Source organism: Leucoraja erinacea, chromosome 42, assembly GCF_028641065.1.
Source record: "Leucoraja erinacea ecotype New England chromosome 42, Leri_hhj_1, whole genome shotgun sequence".
Lineage (NCBI taxonomy): Eukaryota > Metazoa > Chordata > Chondrichthyes > Rajiformes > Rajidae > Leucoraja > Leucoraja erinaceus.
The window spans coordinates 902,405-927,550 of record NC_073418.1 but is presented as its reverse complement, the minus strand read 5'-3'; the positions used below and the strand labels follow the sequence as shown (position 1 = coordinate 927,550).

General features: G+C 40.5%; 1 long non-coding RNA gene across 1 annotated transcript; it reads right to left on the bottom strand.

Annotated features, from left to right (window-relative positions):
* Positions 1-22,217: 22,217 nt before the first annotated feature.
* LOC129714850 (uncharacterized) lies at positions 22,218-24,611 on the bottom strand. Its single transcript, XR_008726421.1, has 3 exons — positions 24,251-24,611; positions 24,050-24,076; positions 22,218-22,250 (listed from the first exon to the last, which is right to left on the bottom strand). It is a non-coding gene; the product is annotated as an uncharacterized LOC129714850 (long non-coding RNA).
* Positions 24,612-25,146: the final 535 nt, after the last annotated feature.

The following is a 25,146-nucleotide window of genomic DNA, read 5'->3' as shown; positions in this document are numbered from 1 at the left end:
GCGACTAAGAATTGTTTGTTGTTGAAGTCAGCGGTTCTGAATATCAATTTGCACCTGGTCTGCGGGCACTAAGCCGTGCACGCTGGTGTGGGAATTCACATGCTCTATATGAAAGTTTGTGAGGAAATTTGGTCTCGTCCCTGTGCCATCGTTGTTTGTAAATCCAATCAGGATATTCCCGATCTTACGGCTAAGCCACTATATTTAATCACTCAACGGAGATTAATTCATTCGCATAAGTTAGCATAGTGTGCAGAGATCAGCGTCCTCATTTTGCGATTTCATGTTTATTTTTATTATTTTAAATAATGCGTGTGTTTGTGTGTGCGTGGAGGGGTGGGGGGTGGGTGTCCATGTGTCTTTGCGTGTGTGTGGAAAACACTTCTCCCTGTATATGCTCTCCTTAGGCCAAGTCATTCAAAAGCACGGCATTTCCTTCAATTGCTATGCAGGCGATACACAACGTATCTCAAAGATCGGAACATTCAAATTCGCGCAAATGCGTACCTGGATCTTTATCAGTTATTGCTTTTTCTGGCACGAAATGAAGAATAACCATGAGTAATTTTAAATGTTTCATTATTAATCAAGTTACCCACATATTCGCGCATATGCGTACCTGGATCTTTATCAGTTATTGCTTTTTCTGGCACGAAATGAAGAATAACTATGAATAATTTTAAATGTTTCATTATTAACCAAGTTACCCACATATTCGCAATTGTATTGTGCAAGATGCCTGTATCGGTGACGGTATCGCGATCGACCAGCGATCAGCGGTCATGAGCGTGAGGGGGGGGGGGGGGGGGGGGGGGGGGGGGGGGGGGGGGGGGGGCGGGGGTGGCGGAGGGGAAGACAAAGGGAAATTGGCGGCAGCGTGAGCCTTGGCGCCAATTGAAGCCTTGGCGGGGTTGGTAATTTCTCATCCTGTTCGAGCGATAGCAGTCGTTTAACCAACGGGTACGAGATAATTACATCCTACAGATGAACGAACGACAGTGAAGCATCAATGTAAAAGTAATATATTTGCATCTGCGGACGCGGCTATTGCGGTTATTAACACATTTCGTCTCCAAAATAAGTCGAGCGGTTTGACCTCATCAAGTCATACACTGGACATTAACTTCAGCAATGTAAAACTATTTTTAGTTCCTCATATACTTACCCAATTCAGATATATATGAGACAGATGAATTCAGGAAGGTGTACCACGTGTAAACATCCATTTCGTGATTGCTGATTATTTCTTACCCTTTTCGCCTAGCAACTTATTAATTTCTGTATGAAAAAATAGAACAGAAATTTGGAAATTTAACTTTACATTTCATGTTGAACGACAAAGTGTAGTGTGGCCTCTTGTTCAATCTTGCCTTGGACGAATATATCTGGCCATTAAAATATGTATCAATTGCTAGTGTATTTAGAAAACGGATGCGGAAACACCTCTTTATACATACATCTTTGACAGTTGTCTGGTAAAATCCTGCCTAATTTCAGGTTATCCATCATTATATTCTCGTATAAATGAATATCAGCGACGCGATGGCAGTATCACTGTGAGAAGTTGATTTGTAGAATTATTTAATAAGTAAAATAGGTTATATTGCACGTTCACACCAGTTGTAAATATCTTTCCATGCCGGGTACATCTCGATTAAAGAGAACATATCAGAGCACCTATGCTGTATACTTTAGTACAAAGCGATGTGCATATCAATACAGTTCTGCTAAGTTGGTAAGTAATGCCCCTGTCCCACTTAGGAAACCTGAACGGAAACCTCTGGAGACTTTGCGCCCCGCCCAAGATTTCCGTGCAGTTCCCAGAGGTTGCAGGTGGTTGCTGGAGGTCGCAGATAGTAGAAGCAGGTAGGGAGACGGACAAAAACCTCCGGTAACTTCCAGGCACCGCACGGAAACCTTGGGTGGGGCGCAAAGTCTCCAGAGGTTTCCGTGCAGGTTCCCTAAGTGGGACAGCCTCTTAAAGAACAATGATGCACTGTGCGGTACGGGGCCTTCCGAAGGTGGGTGACAGAGTTATAACTGCATTATCCAAAGCAAAAATCATGAGAACAAGTGGGCATTAATGTTGACTGTCGTGAAATTAGTTCAGACTCGTGGGAGTAACCAAACCAAGATAAGCAATTTCATCTTGCGGAACACTTCAAAGCTGAAATTAGCTACAAAGCGAGAAGCAAGTGAGGAACGAATGTAGCAAAAATCGGAAGGCGGCAGAGGTAAACGGAATTAACAACAAAAGGCCAGGTATTGACACTTCGCACCGAACGAATACCGGTAGTGAAAGATGTTTTTAAAAGAGCTGGAAATGTGGGTTTACCAAGGAAAGGCACAACATGCTGGAGTGACTCAGCATCATTGACACACACAGAAAGATTATGTTTTGGGACCGGGCCTATCTTGCATTTTCTACTGATGTTACTTTTGCAGTAAATGTAGCCTTGGCATTGAATGCGCTAATATAATCACTGCTGCGATGCAGTGATTTCCGTCGATTCGTGGCAGATATCAATTTCGAATACTTTCCAAGAGAACGTTGTGACGGCTTGCAAACAATCACTATTGAATACATTTGTCTGCAACAATTATCTCGCATTTCCCTCATGCCTAATTTGCAGGTAATTCCATTTGTTTTTCTGAGGAGACCTCGTTGTAAAAGTTCCAGGCACATGTTCACTGCGACAGCAAAGAAAACACATGAACATAATTTTATTCACCTTCATCTTTTCGCCTGAGCTGCTCTTCTGCATTTAAAAAATGAACAGTCATTTTTTTAAATCATAACTGTATAAATAGAAACATAGAAACATAGAAATTAGGTGCAGGAGTAGGCCATTCGGCCCTTCGAGCCTGCACCGCCATTCAATATGATCATGGCTGATCATCCAACTCAGTATCCCGTACCTGCCTTCTCTCCATACCCCCTGATCCCCTTAGCCACAAGGGCCACATCTAACTCCCTCTTAAATATAGCCAATGAACTGGCCTCAACTACCCTCTGTGGCAGAGAGTTCCAGAGATTCACCACTCTCTGTGTGAAAAAAAAGTTCTTCTCATCTCGGTTTTAAAGGATTTCCCCCTTATCCTTAAGCTGTGACCCCTTGTCCTGGACTTCCCTAATATCGGGAACAATCTTCCTGCATCTACCCTTAAGAATTTTGTAAGTTTCTATAAGATCCCCTCTCAATCTTCTAAATTCTAGAGAGTATAAACCAAGTCTATTCAGTCTTTCTTCATAAGACAGTCCTGACATCCCAGGAATCAGTCTGGTGAACCGTCTCTGCACTCCCTCTATGGCAATAATGTCCTTCCTCAGATTTGGAGACCAAAACTGTACGCAATACTCCAGGTGTGGTCTCACCAGGACCCTGTACAACTGCAGTAGAACCTCTCTGCTCCTATACTCAAATCCTTTTGCAATGTAATCGAGTTTACTGACTTATCAACTTGTTTCTATTAATGTTCTGAGTTATAATTGTTCATATTTGTTAGGTGATTCAATTTAGTTGTTAAGTTGTACCATAATGAACTGGCCTCAACTACCCTCTGTGGCAGAGAGTTCCAGAGATTCATCACTCTCTGTGTGAAAAAAAGTTCTTCTCATCTCGGTTTTAAAGGATTCAGGGATCTGTGTTGGGTCCTTTGTTGTTTGTCATGTACATCAATGATCTGGATGAAGGTGTGGTAAATTGGATTAGTAAGTATGCAGATGATACCAAGATAGGGGGTGTTGTGGATAATGAAGAGGATTTCCAAAGTCTACAGAGTGATTTAGGCCATTTGGAAAAATGGGCTGAAAGATGGCAGATGGAGTTTAATGCTGATAAATGTGAGGTGCTACACCTTGGCAGGACAAATCAAAATAGGACGTACATGGTAAATGGTAGGGAATTGAAGAATACAGTTGAACAGAGGGATCTGGGTATAACCGTGCATAGTTCCTTGAAGGTGGAATCTCATATAGATAGGGTGGTAAAGAAAGCTTTTGGTATGCTAGCCTTTATAAATCAGAGCATTGAGTATAGAAGCTGGGATGTAATGTTAAAATTGTCCAAGGCATTGGTGAGACCAAATCTGGAGTATGGTGTACAATTTTGGTCGCCAAATTATAGGAAGGATGTCAACAAAATAGAGAGAGTAGAGAGGAGATTGACTCGAATGTTGCCTGGGTTTCAACAACTAAGTTACAGAGATAGGTTGAATAAGTTATGTCTTTATTCTCTGGAGCGCAGAAGGTTAAGGGGGGACTTGATAGAGGTCTTTAAAATGATGAGAGGGATAGACAGAGTTGATGTGGACAAGCTTTTCCCTTTGAGAATAGGGAAGATTCAAACAAGAGGACATTACTTCAGAATTAAGGGACAGAAGTTTAGGGGCAATATGAGGGGGAACTTCTTTACTCAGAGAGTGGTAGCGGTATGGAATGAGCTTCCAGTGGAAGTGGTGTCGGCAGGTTCATTGATATCATTTAAAAATAAATTGGATAGGCATATGGATGAGAAGGGAATGGAGGGTTATGGTACGAGTGCAGGCAGGTGGGACTAAGGGGAAAAAAATTGTTCGGCATGGACTTGTAGGGCCGAGATGGCCTGTTTCCGTGCTGTAATTGTTATATGGTTATATGGTTATATGGTTATAATTTAAATAATAAATTAATGATAAATCATAAATATACAAACGCGTCAATTCAACAACAAGCAATTACATGTGTTAATTCGTGACGACTAGCTAAGAGCCAACCGTTATCGTGAAAATATCATAACATAATTTGGATATTAATAGATCATATTTGAAAGATCAAATATTCATTTCTGGGTCGTGGTGTTTACAATATTAAGTTGGCGGCAGATATTCCAAACAATTTTTCTTCCTCAGGGATAGCAGAAATCAAATTCAAAGCAAACATGTTAACAGAAAAATGGTGGGGTCAGTCATAATATTGCGGTGAATACAGCGGTAAATCAGACCCCCCGCGGGCCTATCCAGAGAAAGAAATGTTGGGGATAACTATTTCACGTGGGTGTTTGTAAGCGGCTGCAAGAGACGTAGTCGAGTCAGATACAATTGCAACGTCAAAGACATATTTAGATAGTTATATGTTGAGGACAGGTTGAGAGAGATATGTGCGAAATACAGGCAGATGGGACGAGGATAGATGGGTCAAGTTGGCCGGTGTGGGAATGTTGGGCCGAAGGGCCTGTATTCATGCAGTAAGATTCTATAACTCAAGTATTCTAAATACATGATGTGTATCCATTTGACTGAATCGCACACAAGACACAAGACACACGACACAATCTGAATGCATCAATCAACGTCGACTTGAAACACTATCTCTGCATGGATCCCCACGGATACGGACGAGTTCGGTTTATTCCGGTTGACCTTCAATTTTCTTGCTATATCCACTATTGGAAACATAGAAACATAGAAAATAGGTGCAGGAGTAGGCCATTCGGCCCTTCGAGCCTGCACCGCCATTCAATATGATCACGGCTGATCATCCAACTCAGTATCCTGTACCTGCCTTCTCTCCATAACCACTGATCCCTTTAGCCACAAGGGCCACATCTAACTTCCTCTTAAATATAGCCAATGAACTGGCCTCAACTACCTTCTGTGGCAGAGAATTCCAGAGATTCACCACCCCAGTGTGAAAAATGTTGTCCTCATCTCGGTCCTAAAAGAATTCCCCCTTATCCTTAAAATGTGACCCCTTGTTCTGTACTTCCCCATTATTTCTATGTAAGAATGCGTCATTACCATCTACTTGCGTATGCGTCTGCACATCTGTCTATAGATGAGTGGACGCATTTGCCTCGCTTTAATCTTCAGTCTGCTTTACAGCAGTCCACCTGCTCAATATATCAAACTGTGGATCGATGGAGAATCAGAAAATACAGCTGGTGAGCCCGTTTTAAAATGATATTGCCAGACAGTATTATAATGTATTTTACCATAATACCAACGCTGCCTCTCTCTATACGCATATGCACCTTAAAACATACGATGAGATTCCCGTTTTGCGTGATATCTGACGTCTGCTACTTTTTGTCGAGATATAATGGTCCAAAGAAATAACTTTCTATTTGCATGAATCCTTAAAGTGATTTCAGCAGTGGAACAAATCAATTGTTTAACATTTAGGCTGACATTTTACTCGATGATATTTTCTGATATAACATGTAACATTTCCAACATGCTCACCAACATCCTTCTTGAAGGCCTCTAGTTCATCTCCGCCTGCCGATACACAAGCATCATTATGTTTCCGGACACATTGAAACACTAAAATGACACGTTTAACCGGTTTTACGATCAACTTCACGGTAAGTCAAATTTGCAATTTAGAATCATTTCACCATATAACCATATAACAATTCCAGCACGGAAACAGGCCATCTCGACCCTTCTAGTCCGTGCCGAACACATCATCTCCCCTAGTCCCATATACCTGCGCTCAGACCATAACCCTCCATTCCCTTCCCATCCATATAACTATCCAATTTATTTTTAAATGATAAAAACGAACCTGCCTCCACCACCTCCACTGGAAGCTCATTCCGCACAGCTACCACTCTCAGAGTAAAGAAGTTCCCCCTCATGTTACCCCTAAACTTCAGTCCCTTAATTCTCATGTCATGTCCCCTTGTTTGAATCTTCCCTACTCTCAGTGGGAAAAGCTTTTCCACGTCAACTCTGTCTATCCCTCTCATCATTCTAAAAACCTCTATCAAGTCCCTTCTTAACCTTCTGCGCACCAAAGAATAAAGCCCTAACTTGTTCAACCTTTCTCTGTAACTTAGTTGCTGAAACCCAGGCAACATTCTAGTAAATCTCCTCTGTACTCTCTCTATTTTGTTGACATCCTTCCTATAATTAGGCGACCAAAACTGTACACCATACTCCAGAATTGGCCTCACCAATGCCTTGTACAATTTTAACATTACATCCCAACTTCTATACTCAATGCTCTGATTTATAAAGGCCAGCACACCAAAAGCTTTCTTTACCACCCTATCTACATGGGATTCCACTTTCAGGGAACTGTGCACAGTTATTCCCAGATCCCTCTGTTCACCTACATTCTTCAATTCCCTACCATTTACCATGTACGTCCTATTTTGATTTGTCCTGCCAAGATGTAGCACCTCACACTTATCAGCATTAAACTCCATCTGCCATCTTTCAGCCCACTCTTCCAACTGGCATAAATCTCTCTGTAGACTTTGAAAATCTACTTCATTACCCGCAACCCCACCTATCTTAGTATCATCTGCATACTTACTAATCCAATTTACCACACCATCATCCAAATCATTGATGTAAATGACAAACAACAGTGGACCCAACACAGATCCCTGTGGCACCCCACTCGTCACTGGCCTCCAACCTGACAAACAACCATCCACCATTACTCTCTGGCATCTCCCATTCAGCCACTGTTGAATCCATCTTGCTACTCCACCATTAATACCCAACCATTGAACCTTCTTAACCAACCTTCCATGAGGAACCTTGTCAAAGGCCTTACTGAAGTCCATATACACAACATCCACTGCGTTACCCTCATCAATTTCCCGTGTAACATCTTCAAAAAATTCAAGAAGATTAGTTAAACAAGACCTTCCAGGCACAAATCCATGTTGACTGTTCCTAATCAGACCCTGTTTATCCAGATGCTTATATATATTATCTCTAAGTATTATTTCCATTAATTTGCCCACCACTGACGTCAAACTAACAGGTCTATAATTGCTAGTCTATAATTTCAATTATACAAATACCTTCGTAAGTTTTCATCCTTGGCATTGTGAATACAAAAACGCTCTTCAAGCGGACTGCCTCCAAATTTAAAAATAATGTTCATACCACAACCCTCAAACAATTAAAATGAAGCATTTATCGACGATTAAGAAGTATTTACAAATTCGTCAAAATCATATTTGTCTCATTATAAACATGCATTTTATTTTCAAATGTATTTGAACAACAAATCCCTTGAAATAGTATTGGTTGGGGGGCAAATGGGGGGGGGGGGGATAATTCAAATTCCATGATATCAAACAGTCAATATTTGGACAATTTCTTAATAACTGACTAAATGATTGACAGTAAATAATGAATGCTGTAATTCTAGTGCCTTGTGAGCGTCTGAGGACGACAAAATACGAAACACTGGACGTTAACAGAACGTATGTACACAAAGTACTTCTCACGGAATGCTGTCCAATTCCAGTATACAGCTACCAGAACAGAAGACGCATATAATCGGTTGTCAATCCGACATTTCGGAATATGTAAGTGGTTGTGTCTCGTATATTTGCATGTTCTTTTTTTTCCTCAATTGCGTAATACGTGAAACAATTTAAGAAGTTTCGCCACGGGATGTATCGTTTATGGTCATAGGCGTATGTTCATGAGTAACGTAAACAAACTGTACATGTACATAGGATATGTACAATCGAATAGGATCAGCGACTGTGATTGAAAAGACGAGCTGGGATAATTGGCTATTATTTTCTTTATATTTTACCGCAATCGTTCGGATTTCAGTTCGAGTATTGGAAATACAGTTATATAAGTAATACTTTATATATAAATATATATAAATTTCAGAAAAAATGAAATTATTGCAATTCTATTGACATTGCCGAAGCCGGCAGCATTGCTCATTGCACATGCAAGTGAACAACGGAACTGTTTTGCAATGCTTGAGACCACGCCAAATCCATCCTGAACAGTCTGAGTTACAGGGTGACCAACTGGATTTAAAGGCGGATCTGCCACAGGCAATGATGGTCCAAGTCTACACGGCCATCGTAGAGTATGTTCTCACCTTCTCCATCATGGTTTGGTTTGACTCAGCCACCAAGCACGACACCTGGAGGCTGCAGCGAATCGTCCGATCAGCAGATAACGTTATTGGCTGCAAACTTTCCTCCATTGATGAACTGTACACTGCAAGGGCCAGTATGCGAGCGGGCAACATCGACCTCTCTCAACCTGGCCACAAACTCTTTGAATCACTTGCCTCTGGAAGGCAACTGCTGACTGCCAAAGCTGCCACAGACAGCCAGGCACATAAATAGTTTTTATCCACGAGTAGTTGCTCTACTCAGCAGCCAATTTTTTTTTGCCTTCCTTTGATCTGGTATTTGTTGATTCACATGCTTGATCGATGTTGTTTTATCATTAATGTTTTTTTCTTATTAATGTGTACTGTTTTCTGAGTCATTCGTAACTGTCACTGTTTGTCATGTTGTGACTTGTGGAGAGAGCCCCAAGACAAATTCCTTGTATGTGAATACTTGGCCAATAAACATACGTACTTACTTATTTATTAGTTAGACTGTAGCAACATCCAATATTTGAATTGTAAATTATGTCCATTGGGTTTACATCTTATCGTTAATTATATCTTGATTATTGCAGGAATCAATCCACTAATACATTTATAGAACACATCTGATGCAATGCTGTTCTGATAATTTTTAATGGTTGAATAAATGTCGAATAACTGCCGGAAATTTAAATATCGGTGGAACATCAGAGATGAATTCCAATCGTACTTCCAACACAGAGGAATACATAGTTCAATATGCAAACTTGAACACGTCGTTCTCATGATGGGAAACGTAAACTTGTGGTTTATAATGTCCATTGACTCTTTAGCTTACCAGTGGGCTGGCAGACAGCTTTAGCTTCTAAAACAAGAAAGGGAACGATAAATACATTTACGTAATGGATTCTGCTCGGAACAATCCTTAATTTGATGTCTGAGCTCGTCTACACTTTTATGCTTCATGTCGAAGTTTTACTATTTAAAACGGTGGTTTCAGAATTACATGCAGATCACTGTTCTGAACGCTTCTGAGAGCTGTTACATATTTAACCCCACTTGTCAAATACGGATTCCAGTAATCATTATATTTTCTCATCTCCACAGCTATCAATGTCATACCGAGAGTCCGAAGCTCGGTGAGAGGAAGGTGATTATATTGTGTACGAACGAACTACAGATGCTGGTTTAAACCGAAGATGGACACAAAGAGCTGGAGTAACTTCGCGGGTCAGACAGCATTTCCGGAGAAAATGAATACGTGACGTTTCTGCACCTCCATGCGAAACGTCAACTATTATGTTTCTCCAGAGCTGCTGTCTCAGCCGGTGAGTTCGTCCAGCGTTTTGTATCTTCGCCGAAAAATCTTGTCTGCCCAAAGACTGTTTTTTGTTACAGAATGTCATCTTTCTCCGTGTCGTCGATGGATTGAGAAAGTAACTGAACGCGTATTTCAAATACAGCGCGTCTACAGGCCCTTCGAATCACAAACTCCACGTGCTCCGGACACCCCCACACACTAACACTATCCCACACACTCGGGACAATTTACGTGACAATTTGCACGTTAATTACCCTAAAATCCTGTACATCTTTGGAGTGTGGGAGGAAACCGCAGCGCCCGGTGGAAGTCGACGCAGGTCACGGGGGAACGTACACACTCCGGACAGACAGCACAAGCAGTCAGGATCGAACCTGGGTCACTGGCGCTGTAAGGCAGCAACTTACCGCTGTGCCACTGCGCCTCTCCGGGTTTTTATATTAATTGAAAGAATGTTCTTAGTCAAATCCGAACACAGATGTATATCGTCTAATATTGTTATGTCTTCTTACATATTTAAATGATTTATCTCAACACTAAAACCTATACATTTCCACACTGAACAGGGTGGTTTTAATGAACTGCTTAAACGCTTGTGAGAGCTGTTGCATATTTAACCCCACTTGTCAAATACGGATTCAAGTTAACATGATCCACCATCTGCTGTAATGTATCAACTGACCTACATCTCCACCTAATGGCAACCCCGTGAAATTATGGCATTCGGAATGATTGGGGAAACAAAATTGTGGATAGATTATTTTCAGCGTCACCGGAATGTTTTATGTATTTATTTATGATAGGAGACATGCTCTGGCCTATTGCCGCTATTCATCGTGTTTCCATCAATTCACTGTCCTGCTACGACTGACTACGTTGAACTATTCGAAATCTAAAATTCAGCAGTCAACTGACAAATCGCATGTTTTCTTAACGACCCCCCGTAAATCAGACAATGCCTTTCCATTTTTACGCATTTATTTTAACTTTTCATAATTATAATTATATTTTTCCAATCTTGAATAAAAAGTCCTTTCATACAATCCATAATTTTCCTTTAAGGTTCTATTCCTTTCATGGGCTTCCATTTCACTCTTTTTCCATGTTTTTAAATTTATTTTAATAGAAGCAATGTACATGCATCTTAATCATGGAATGCAACATATTAAATTTCGTGTACAACTTATTTTTTTTTAAATTAAACTTTAACCTATAATAAAAAGAGAAAAGAGAAAGAAGCTAACACGCAGCGAAGTTGAAGAGAAAATGCTATTTTAAGGTTAAGCTCTCACCTGCTTCTTTCAGGCGTTGTTTTAATGCAGATATTACTAGAAAATGTAAGAAAATGTAAAATGTACAGGAAATCTATAGGAAATGTAAAATTATTCGACAGGCTCCAATCACATATTTTATTTGAACTGTATTGCCCGATAGACGAATTCGGCTCCAGATTCGCCTTGTGCCACGATTGGAAAATGCATTTCAAGGAACCAAGTAACAAATCGTGGAATTCTCGTGTATTCAAAGGAGGAATCTCCTCTTGGATCAGCTGGAATCAACTGCAGGATTTTCAGGCAAACACGTCTGAAGGGTAGTTTTGCGGGCACGTAGCGTAAATGTACCACGTTTCTGTGAAATTATTTCAGTAATCTTCTCGGGCTCAGACAATTGGCTTCCAATTATTTTGTAACTAATGTGTGTGTGACAGCCCCTTTGGTCCATGAAACCGGATGCCATTTGATTTCACTTACACATGTGTACCGTACAATCGCATTTCGGACAATCAGGACATTAAATGAATATGCTTTACTTTACTTAGCACCTTGGTACAAATCGACACATTGGGTTTTCGTTTATTCAAGGCTAGCAGAAGGGATTATAGTTGAATGCTCACACCACGACAACATGTTCCATTGTAAAAATATATATTTTTCTCCAAAACTTTGTTCATGACAACTTCCGCTAGTTTGCTGCTCACGATGACAGTTTGATATGCCAATAAATAGCAGAATTGGATAGCTTTCCTTCCGAAAATATAATTAATTGTTTACATTGCAACGCCGCTACCATTGTCAATCACCTAAAAACATATATAAACACAACATGTTTGAAGCGAATGTAACACCTTATTTTACTATGCAAAATCCATATCAATGGAGGATAACAAATTGTTACAATTCCCTATGAAATCATACAAATGGTTGACTAAAATAAACATGATTGAGATATGTTATGGTTAAAATCATAATGGCTGCTGCTGCTGGCAAGTAAAATCAGGTTATGGACTTACCTTCGTCTTTTTGCCTCAGCAGGAATTCTGCTGGGAAAATACTTCATAGTTTTATATTGATGTTTACTAATTTCCGCTAAATTATTTTTTTAGCAGCCAATGCTTTGAAAGAACACTGTTACTGCAGAAAATAACAATATTTTATTTTTCACTGACAGTAAACAAAATGATTTCGTTTACACGTTCTTAAACACACGTAGAGCTGCGTCAGTTGTTGAAATAGCGCACTGCACGCCATACTCCTTAGATACTATTGGAAACGCCGTGATATTAAACGGATACAACTTGAATAATTTCTTCATAACTGCTGTTTGGCGAGGCTGCATTGTGCTTGAAACTGCAATGGCAATGGAATTGAAAAGAAAATGCAATGAGCTATTTGGTCTGGCGTGCCCTGTGCTCGAAACAGCAATAGCAATGGAAATGAAATGAAAATGCCATCAGCTGTTTGAATTGGCCTGCCTTGTACACGAAACTGCAATGGCAATGGGAATGAAATGAAAATGCAATGTTCTGTCTGGCTTGGCCTGCACTGTGCGTGGAAACCGCAATGGCAAAGGAATAGAAATGAAAATGCAATCAGCTGTTTAGCTGGGCCTGCCCTGTGCTTGAAACTGCAATGGCATTGAAAATGAAACGAAAATGCAACCATCTGTTTGGCCTGATCTGCGCTTAAAACTGCAATGGCAATGGAAGTGGAAATGAAAATGCAATCAGTTGTTAATCCCGCCCTGGGCTTGAATCTGCAATGACAATGGAAGTGATATGCAAAAATAGTGAGCTGTTCAGCATGCCCTGTGCATGAAATTGCAATGGGTGTGAAATGAAAATGCATTTAAATTACAATGGCTATGGAAATGAAACTAAAATGCAATGAACTGTTTGGCTTGGCCTGCCCTGTGCCCTAAACTGCAACGGCAATGGATATGAAATGAAAATGCAATAAGGGGTATGAATTGGCCTGCCCTGTGCTTGAGACTACAATGGCAATGGAAGTGAAATGAAAATGCATTTAAATTGCAATGGCAATGGAAATAAAATTAAAATGCAAACAGGTGTTCTGCCGGCCCTGTGCCTGAAACTGCAATGTCAGTGGAAGTTAAATGAAAATGCAGTTCGCTGTTCGGCCTGCCCTGTGCTTGAAACTGCAATGGCAATGGAAAAATAATGAAAATGCAGTGAGCTGTTCGGCCTGTCCTGTGCTTGAAACTGCAATGCAATGGAAATGACATGAAAATGCCGTGAGCTTTTCTGCCTGCCCTGTGCTTGAAACTGCAATGGCAATCGAGGTGAAATGAAAATACAGTGAGCTGCTCGGCCTGCCCTGTGCTTGAAACGGCAATGGAAATGGAAAGTAAATGAAAATGAAACGAGCTGTTCGGCGTACCCTGTGCTTGACATTGAAATAGAAATGAAATGAAATTAGATTTTTTTGGCCTGCCTGAAACTCTAATAGGGACCCACAATGCCCCTATTAGTCGAGAAACCAGTCAAATTTGTCCAAACTGTCCGTATTAACCCAGGAGGAGCATTTTGCCTCAAAATGCACGTGCCAGGGCAGGAAATGTCTTGAAAAAGTGCCTTTCACTGAGTTTTCAAACAGATTTATTTTTTAAAGAGCTCCGTCGATCCATCAGGCCGCTGCATGACAAGGAGGAGTCCATTCGGCCCATCAGTAAGTATTCCCGTTGCATGTATTAATCCTCGCCCCAGTATTTCCCTCCCTCACTTCATTGGCTCCCTGTGACATCCAAGCCAGGGTAGACTTCCCGCCTTCATTGCTGTGATCTGCAGAACACGATGAAAAATGTCTACAATTGATTCGCCACACTCTCGTTTTCTCTCTCACAGTGTTTCTCACCTGTTTTGGGCAGAATTTCGGGCAGTTTCTGAGCTGCCATTCCACCAGGCTTGAGGTATTGAGCTGCCAGTCCACCAGGCCTGAGGTACTCAGCTGCCAGCCCATCATGTCTGAGTGACTGAGCTGCCAGCCCAATAATCCATTCGGTCCACAATGTCCATACTAGCCCTCTGGAAACGAGTCCCTTCTTCCCTCAGCAACCACACTAGCTCTCCAGAAAGTCTCTCTCCCAGTGGGCACCAACATTGGAATTGGTGGAGAATTGGAATATTGCGTTGTGAGACGCAATGATCTCTCGTGAGAAAATGGGACGCAACGGGTCCCACTTAGTCTAGTTTGTGCTTATGCCGGTACGCTCCTAATGGTTCTCATCACAATTCGAGCATTTAAATGCATGATATCGCATTTTTCGATCGAATCTTAATGTTCAATGTCCGCGAGTAACACAAAATACCTATTGGTGCATTCGTTTTTGCTACCGAACGAAGATATACACTGGATGTAATTATAACCAGCATCAACGTGTTACCAAATTGTTAGTCAACTGTTTCAACGTAAATTCCGCAGGGGCAAAGTAACAATCGGTAGATTTTAAAAAGAAAATCAAAAAATAATTCTAATCTATGTATGTAAAATTACAGGTCATCAATATAATTTCATTTGTTCCATATCACTTTGTGTGTGTTGCATTTGTTCGCGATTTCAGTCGCTGTTGCGAACGTCTGCGCTGGGCTGTAATAGGCACAGCCTGCTGCTAAAAGAAAGAGTTCAAAGATTTGATGTACAGCACTGTGATCTATTGTCTTACCTAAATCCGCCGTGGATGTAGTAAAACGTTCTGTATCTGAAGAAGGGAAAGTATTTGAATACATTCTGCAAATTGTTAGGTACATCCACAAGACAAATACTTTTAAAGAGGGAAAAGAAAAAGGTGTAAGAGGCGGGAGATGCGCATTAAATAAAGTGGAGCCTGAACTGACAGGGGTAACATGTAGTGAAATACAATTATTAAAATTGCCTTTTGCACCGCCATTATTGCAATATTCCTAAATATGGAAAGTCGCGTAAAGCAAATTGAAAATGTTATGATTATGGAATTACATCTGAGATATGCAGTGCAAACGGCACGACAATTTAAGGCATGGGCAGTTAAGTGCAGATATACGCGCAACTGTAGACGCGCAAGTTGAGCGTTCATTCTACGGCTGAAATACGACATCATAAGAAATGGGCCTTTGAGACTGACCCTCCGTTGAAAAATAAATATTAGATTTTAGCCTGAATAGACGAATGATAGAAAAATTGCCATTTTAGGAATGGTTCTATGTACTAAAATATTTTTTCTGGTATCATCTATGTTACACCGGAAGTAATATATCAACAGTCATTCAAATCCCGTTTTCGAGGTTTGCCTCAATTTAAAATAGAATAATATTGATGATATTAAAATGAAAATAATGATTCATTAATAGACGTCACAGGACCCGCCCACATCCTGATATTCTCTGCGATACTTTTTAAGATGGTTGTGTCACCTAATCGCGAAATATGCCGTCGTCATCGCATGCAGCCACTAAATTTAACATCCCAACAGATAAACCAGAATAACAATATACAAGTTCGTAATACATTAACTTTAGAAAGTCTTCAGGCAATTAGTGGAAAGAGCAATATCCAAATAAGGCTAATTGTAAATTAAACCAAGAATGTTGCTTTACTTATCCATGTTCGAATCTATTATACCGTAGCCACAATTGGACGACAGTAAAAGGCGAACAACACTTAGACAATGCAAATTATAAGATTTGATGTGAACTTAGCTGCAGAATTACCTCGAGGTCTCCTAAATGTCTTCTTGTCTTCTGATGTTGCAGAAAAAGAGGCAGCTTTGTATTCCTTCCAAATATTCATGTCAAGAAACAGTACCAATTCATATAAACGTGTGTACAGCCATGCCTTTTTGGTTAAAACACGAAATTATTGACAGGGAAAATGACTGAAATGAAATTAAAGATATTTTTATAAAGGGAATTGAGTTAAGATTATTAAAGGCACAATGTAATAAACAACGTACTTCACAATGAGGCTTACGTGCATGAAACGATTCGTGAAATGTTGATGAAATCATGGTTGGGAACAGTGAGTTCCTGGAAGGTTTTGCGGCTGGGTTTGGTCATGTCGGTGTATCACGCGGCCATTAAACTGGAGGTTAGTTGAGATCACGACTACGGCAGGATTATGTCCAATATGAAACTGAAATGTACCATCTGAAACTTACAGTACAGGGAAGATGTCGCATGAAATGTGAAAATTCCTCAACACATGCCGTCTCCGTCTTAGTGTTATGGTCAGAGGCTTTGAAGGCGTCGGTTTTTTTGCTCTCCAGGGGAAGTCCGGCTCCTCGTTTCCTCGCGAATACTGAGGACTTAGTGTCATAAAATGAAATTCGCTCTCTCTTAGTAATTCTTGTGCAGGTTTAAATGTTGCGAATATAATCAATTCAGGCCTCACAGACTAGTTATTTCATTATACTTCTTTGACTTTGATTTGCACAAATTAGGTCCCCATGTTGATAAACAGCCATAAAAGATGCCAACGCCGATGGAAAACTGGATGAACGAATAGGTGCCGAGTGCTTTCGTATACCTGCATTAAACAGGCAAATAAATAAACCCAAGCAATTTCAAACCCATGTGAATCACTGTCCCCCAAACAGTATGGTGCCCTGAAATGACGGGGGGGGGGGGGGGGGGGGGGGGGGGGGGGGGGGGGGGGGGGGGGGGGGGGGGGGGGGGGGGCATTTATTCTATATGGTGAAACCAAAATGTATAAAATGGCCTTTAATAAAATCTGACAACGTTCACTTTAATCACATACGATGTTTTAATGTTTCAATTGTCAAATTGTGGTGTGCAGAGGCAAATAAATAAATTATGGGTCTTTGTCCCAAACATTATGAAGGACACTTTATAAGCATACATGACAACATGCACGAGTCACCGTGCATCCGTATCATTTGAATCCCAAAAGTGCACTCGATAACCTCTGCAGGATTAAGGCAATACATGCCAGGAAATGCGTAATTCAAGCATTTAAATAAATAGACAGAGAGGAAGAGACGGCTCTTATGCTCTGAAAATTGTCTGTGTTTGTTCCAACGGAGAGGCGAGATGATCCACCGCTGAGCAAGCGAAGGGCTTCGCTATTTATACATGACGATTGAAATGCAAGAGGGATGATTCTGCGTTTTAATGGAACCTGATCAGATCGTCAGAAAAATCTGGTTGATTAAACCAGATATGATTCAACAAGGCAACGAGACGTAAGTATATAAAAGGAAATCACAATTTCTATTTGCACCAAATATTAGTTTACGGGAAATGGGTAAAAAACTGCCTGCAGTAGCGAAGGACTTTGATTGTAACTCATACTAAGCGCGTCTAAATTGCATCACATCGTTCAACCAGGATACAAGATGATACACATAAAGGAGAAAGAATTACTAAGAAATTATGTGTCTCAGAAATATACACAGAACTCAAGCTAATTATTTTACACTGTAGATCCAAAATGTAGCAAGAGACTTGTTCGAATGGAAATAACTGGTAATCTATTTCATATTATCTAATAACAAGGTATATCCTACTTCGACCTAACGACAGGGCAGCAAAATGCTGACGTAGATTTGATGATAAACTTTTTGTGTCCTTGAAAAATGTAATACTCCAAGGACATTAAAAAAAAAAAATCATCTCCCATTCTATAGTTTCCTTGAAGTTTGTAATTGATAGCGTAAAATAATATTTAAAAATTAATAGTTAGACCATTTAGACCTACTCCGCAAATTAACGATCCATGGGTCTACAGCTTAATGAAAATACCTACAGCTACATTTTAAACAAATTATCTGGATTGGGAGTTGTACAACAGCAGCTGGTTCCTCGCGCGTTGGGGCCTGTCACTATCCAGAGACGTCTCCAAGAGAGGCAAAATATCCAAAAACGATCGTCCGCTCTACGAACTTCTACGAACTTCGACTGGACATTCCCGTCTGGGCACTGTTCTCAGCCCGACGGACGAGCCACGGTCTTACGTGGTGGACAGTGAGGAAGCGGTTTTCCGGAGAAGTCGACAACAGCTACTTGCTGTGAGGGAGCCCCGCCCACCGCCTGCTGGTCCCTATGCTCCGCCGCTCCAGTTCCGGCTGCCTTCTGCGATGTCTCCCACCCGTCCCCGCATGCGTTACACCCCTCTTCGTCCCTCGGTCTCCACTAACCACGGGGTCTCACCCACCGCATGTTTCCCCTTTCGGTCCCCGCAAGCCTCTCCCGCGTCATTCTCGCTTCCTGGATCTCCGTCCCATATTTCAGGAGAGGGATGGGAGGGTTGGGTCCGCACGCGCTCGGGACGTGCTAGCAGACCACCAGACAGATATGGCGAGTATGTTTAACTCCATGGCATGTGTGCCCTTTCCACACGTAATCCCAAGGGGGAAGGATGTAGATTGATGGTGTATGTGAGCCAATCACTCACAGGCCAGCACCACTAACTCCACCCCTGCACAACACTTATACTAACGCCCCATTTCCGGCACTTCAGTTCGAGCAGCAAGGATGTATTGATAACCTGTTGTCCTAAGTGCTGCTAAGTGCTCATTACAGACGTGTTCAGATCACACAATGACTTTGGCTCGTGTTTACTGAAGTAATCATACACTTTTCAAAGAATTAGTGAGTAAATATTTCTGATCAGCGAAAACACCTGCATTTCTCAGAATTCCTCTCAGTTGATCGAGTTCTGAAAAATAAAGAAATTGTTCTATTTTGATACAAATGTAATTATGCTGCTATATATTTATCTGTTTAAATATAACAACACTTAGTTCATAATAATATTGTCCTTTGATGGGAATGACCGCATGAACACTTAAAGCAATATACATGCAGTAAAACATTTCGTGGTTTATCATCACATAGGACACAGAGACACTGTTTTATCACATCATGACATATTTATTCGGAACGGAAAGGAAAGCATGGCTTGAATAATGTATCCATCCATACTTGGCCTTCAGATTATATCTTATCAAATAAAAGAGGATATACAAGATGTGTTACAGGAAGCGGGCATTTAAATGTGCTTCATGTGAATACCTCTGTCTTTGCCTTTTCCAGTATCCGTGACTGTGATAAAACATGATATATGTAAGCGGAATATAATACCGTGGGAAACAAGGACAACGGAATGATCAGCATTGCATAACATTGGGCAGCAGAAAAATCGCAGGTAGTGCGCCATTCACATATTGTACCTATTTATCGAGTAATGCACGAATATTTTTTTTAATATATCTTTTTTGAAGAAGAACATATTTTCTTTTGCAATGAACGTAAGGCTTGCTCGTGTGTCTTTGATAAACAAGCATTTTTTTTCATTGTGATTCATTGCCTGGGCTTCAGCAACTAAGTTACATAGAAAGGTTGAAAAAGTTAGTTCTTTATTCTTTGGAGCGCAGAAGGTTAAGGGGGGACTTGATAGAGGTCTTTAAAATGATGAGAGGGATAGACAGTTGAAGTGGATAAACGTTTTCCTTTGAGAGTAGGGAAGAATCAAACAATATGACACGATTTGGGAATTAAGGAACAGAAGTTTAGGGGTAACATGAGGGGGAACATCTTTACTCAGAGAGTAGAAGCTATGTGGAATGGGCTTCCAGTGGAGGTGGTGAAGGCAGGTTCGATTTTATCATTTAAAATAAATTAGATAGTTATATGGATGGGAAATAAATGAAGGGTTATGGTCTGGGTGCAGGTAGATGGGATTAGGTGAGAGTAAGTGTTCGGCACGGACTAATGGCCGAGATGGTATGCTTCCGTGCTGTACTTGTTATATGGTTATATGGTGTATATGGTGATATTGCGTGGTAACTGGAAACGTGTACCAAGTTGATATAAGCAATCTAAAACAGTTCAAACAATGTTCGCGAAAATAAACTTTCTGACGCGCCCAAAAGATTTACTTTCACATTGTCCATGTCACACGCGCGCACATTATCTCGCACTATACAGATTAAAACATCGCGTTCGCTCTCTCTCTCTCTCTCTCTCTCTCTCTCTCTCTCTCTCTCTCTCTCTCTCTCTCTCTCTCTCTCTCTCTCTCTCTCTCTCTCTCTCTCTCTCTCCTCTCTCTCTCTCTCTCTCTCTCTCTCTCTCTCTCTCTCTCTCTCTCTCTCTCTCTCTCTCTCTCTCTCTCTCTCTCTCTCTCTCTCTCTCTCTGGCAGACTGATACGTTTAGCCGAGCTGACTTGTCATGCGCAGGTTGGTGAATTTCAATGGCTGTCTTAAAAATACAGATAACAGAGCAGGGAAATACAATAGTTTACAATGGAAATCAATAGGCGAATAAATGCGGCCGATTAGATTCCACGAAAGATATACTCCTTTTATCTCACAAAAAAAAAAAACGGAGGGGTGTACGTTGAAAAATCTAACCAAACAAAGCGTCATAATTCCAATATTTTGAAATGAAGCCGCTTAAGTGTAAATTCTTTAAGGCAATACACACCAGGATGCGCAGCTATGATCGTTTATAGCGAAGCAGGGGTGTCAGGCAAAAATCAAACTACGCTTGCTGTAAATCAACTTGAAAACGGTCCAACGAAAATTGGGATATCAAGGTCGGAGTATTTCTTCTAATAACTTAGAATCACACCAAATAACGTGATGTCAGTTTGACGCTATTTGAAAAGGCTATAAACATTGTCGACGATAAAATAATTTCCAGGTTTCCGCATATGAGTGCATGCAATTGCCAGTGTTTACTTGAACAGCAGAGGAAAGGGGCGGCAACAACCAAAATATACTACTGTTATATAACAACTATCCAGAGCGCTTTTCAAAGCGCTATATTAACACATACTTATCAACTGATCATCCATGTGCCCTGATCGGTGAGGCCGTGTCAATGCTCCGATGCTTCCTTCTCGTCCTTTCAATAAAAAATGTCAATAAATCAATGGGGTGCTTAGCTTTATGTTCAGTTCATGTGTGGCTTGATAAATAAATGCTGGTATCTTACCTGTGACGCTTCTGCTTTCTGCGAAAAATATGTAAATGTGAAACGATGAAATACAATCGAGAATTTAGTAGACTGCAACTAGTTATATCTACTTATAACTAGTTACAAAGTACTTGTAAAGTAATCTTAATCATATAAATATCAATAATGACAAGACGTGTAATTCTCGTTTAATATTCATGCAAACATCCCCTTGCATTTCTTCTAGTCAGTCCCCTATTTAAAATAAATATCGTTCATGGAAATATTTCTTACAACTTCCCGAGGTACATGTTGTTTAATACGATAGCAATGTTGGAACTTGATTCAATCGCCGACTGTTCAATGCGTTTTGAAAGCACCACATTCTACATGACACACTGATAACTCTTCAGTTCTTTCATTGGACATATTGCTATTAAAGCCAATGTAACGGATCTAATATGAATAAGAATACTAAATAAATCGATGGGTTGACATACATTTCCCTGCCTTACGTCGTTCGTAATTAAATAATGAACAGCAAATATGTATAATAATAACTCCAACGCAATGTGAAATAGAAACGATGATGCTCATTCATCATTAAAGGATTGTTGAAAATGAAGGCGTATATACTATCTGAAAATAAATATCCTAAATAAGGAAATTAACGTTTACGTTCAGACAGACCCAGGAACATTAGCAATCAATACTAATTATTAATTACATCAGCCACATGAGACACTGGAATCCCACCATTAAGCAATTGTTGCAAATGTGCTTTTTTCTGGATGTATGCAGGTAAGACAACCGCGAAGTTGTAATTTAGTAGAATTAATAATTTCCTCACCGTTTGACACCTTTACCTTGAGAATTTCAATCTCTTATGAAACAAAATATAACACAATATCAGATTATTCCACTTGTATTAAGTAGACTTTTGAAGTATACTTCTTTAAATCCTCAATGAACACAGCTATTTGTTGCATAGTGTTGAAATGACCAGACTCCCGCATAGAGATTATAATCCATAGTATTTTACTGGTAAATCTACAGAGGAACCACGTTTCGTCTCCATGGCATGCAGCTGGTCTAAGAGGGTGAGAGATTTCGACACGCAGGCTTATGGGCGGCGCTAGCGATGAAGATCCGGAAAGGACTACATAAGGAATATGCAGCATGCTTAATCTGTATCGTAATCTATATTACTAAAATCTGATCTTGACCACTTCATGCTGTTCTCTATATTGATTTTGGAAAGAACGTTGCCACTAACTGCTGTAATTTTTGGCCATCTTACTCAGAGTCCTCCGCTACGCAGGACAAGAGATTTTTCCCATCGATTAAAAATAAAATGTGTTTTTAGTGTTTAAATGATGTTGAGATTCTCTCTTTGAAGGCCACGCCCCTTCCGGGGGGGCTATGGAACCCGGAAGGGTTCAGTGCCTCAGTCAGTCTCTGCAAGATGGGGGAGCGAGAAGGTCAAGTCTCTCAGTCTGAGCTGTGCATAACACTGAGCATATGTCTATTAAACTGTTAGTGTGGTTTGAATGACCTTGAGTGCCCTTAATGTGGTTTGAAAATGAAAACGTGGTTGGTTTGAAATAAAGCACAGCATTTGGGTGGTGGTGGTTGGTTTGAAACAACGCACAGCAAATGGTTGTTTAAGGCCTATAATCATTTGGACAAGTAATGCTTGCTTTTTTGGGCACATGGGCAATAGTGGATACTTTGAAGCAGGCAGAGACGGTATATGTTTGCAGGGACTAGTTAAAACTGTCTGTATAGACCGTTTCCAGTTGCTTGACACTGAGTTTGAGAGCAGAGGGGGAAACATTGTCAGGCCCTGGTGATTTCTGGCGTTTCTGGCTTCTGAAAAGCCTCTCCACATCCTCTGTCTTTATTGATGACGAAGTGATGTTGTTCAGCAAGAAGGGTGTGCGTAATTGGGTGTGGTGGTGACTGGAGGAGGGTGGGTGTGGAAGAGCACATTCTTTTCAGACTGTGTTCAGGCTGTGAGTGGGTGGGAAGGGTTGGTTGTGGTCTGAATTGGTCCAGTATTTTCATACTGGAGTTTTGCCTTAAGTAGATGTGAAGTGGTGATGGGAAGGAGAGGGTGTGGGGTACATTCTTTGCAGACTGGCGGCTGGCTCTGTTGGTTTGGGAGGGGGAGGGGGTACCAGGGTTACATATCTGATTTCAAACCTACAGTAAAATTCATTCAGGTCGTTGGTCAGTTGACGATTGTCCAAAGAGCGGGGGCTTTCCTCTTGTAGCTGGTAATTTCTTGCAAGTCCTTCCAAACTGAAGAAGAGTCACTAGCTGAGAACTTGCTCCTCAACTTCTCAGAGTACCTTTCCTTGGCAGCTCTGGTTGCTCTTTTAATTAGCTCAATGTCAAACCCCGACGCTATCTTAATAATACTGCAGACGATGATGACATAAACTACGATATCAGATGACTGTCAATCCATACATCCTGATCTATTTGTGTAAGCGTATTCAAGAATAATTGTTGCTGACCCGATAATGACATTGAATGTATATTTATGTACGTTACCTATTCGGCCTTACGTACGGCACGATTTGCTTACAATCAGATGCATTTCTTCGTGAACGTTCTTGAATAAAAATATACGATGTATATTCTGAAATATATTCTGTGACAGAGGGCAATAATTACCTATATCTTTTGCAAGCATCTGTTTCACTGTAGGAATGATTAAAACATCAAAACATTATTATCCCTGATCATTAGGCAACAGAAAATAAAACTGAATAAAGCGGATCGGTGGATCACATGTACAATTTCCTGGACTGCAGTACTCATTTAATAGCATTTTAATTTAACAACATACGTTTATCTTAGAAGATATGTACTCACTGCTCTCCGCAATAAGTTTTTCCAAATCTAAAAACATTGAGTGCAAAATCAAATGAAACTTACTTGTGCTATCAACAATGACTGACAGGTAAAGGGCAGTTCAATATGTTTCAATACAAGTAACACAATTTACACGCACAGATAATTTCACTATATGCGCACATAAATCACATATAAGTATTGGAGACAAATATTTCCAACATATTTTTCATTGAGGGTTTAGTGGTGAGGGAGACATCGGAATCGAATGTTTTGCCAGGAAACATCCAAGAATACAAGCTCTATCCGCAATGCACTTCCATATGAATTCGAGATTTCTTTATGCTGACTTGTCAACAGGTTTTTACCCGTCTTCGTCAAACTGTGTGTTAGCAATTTGACAGCAAAAATAAATAAATAAATCAATAGATAAATGACTGAAACGCGCAGATTTGAGATTGTGGAACATGATTAACGGTTTATTTTACGACGCTGAAATCAGTCATTTATCGACTATCGATCGGAGTCTTTAAGTGAACATGGGCGAAGTAATCGCGGCAACACTATTGCATTGCAGAGCAAAATGCAGCCAAAATGATAAACTGCTCTCCGGCGGTGGGGAAGGACCTTCTTTTGTTGGTAGCTCATGCTGTTTTCGAAGCTTGCGAAAAAACATCAATTAGATCATTTCCACCCGGTGTCAGGACAGCCAACAGATTCACACAAAATAAATTAACTTATTCAAGCGCTCAGCGGGTTGATAAGGATCCCTGTGGAAATAGTTGCAGGATTGCATATTTTCATTCTTCAGCTGTAAAGTATATATATGTATTTATGCATGAAGTGCGATCACATTGAAATCCATCTCCCTGGCTCCAACGGAACGATGTCACAAAGCAGAACTACCGATAATGAAA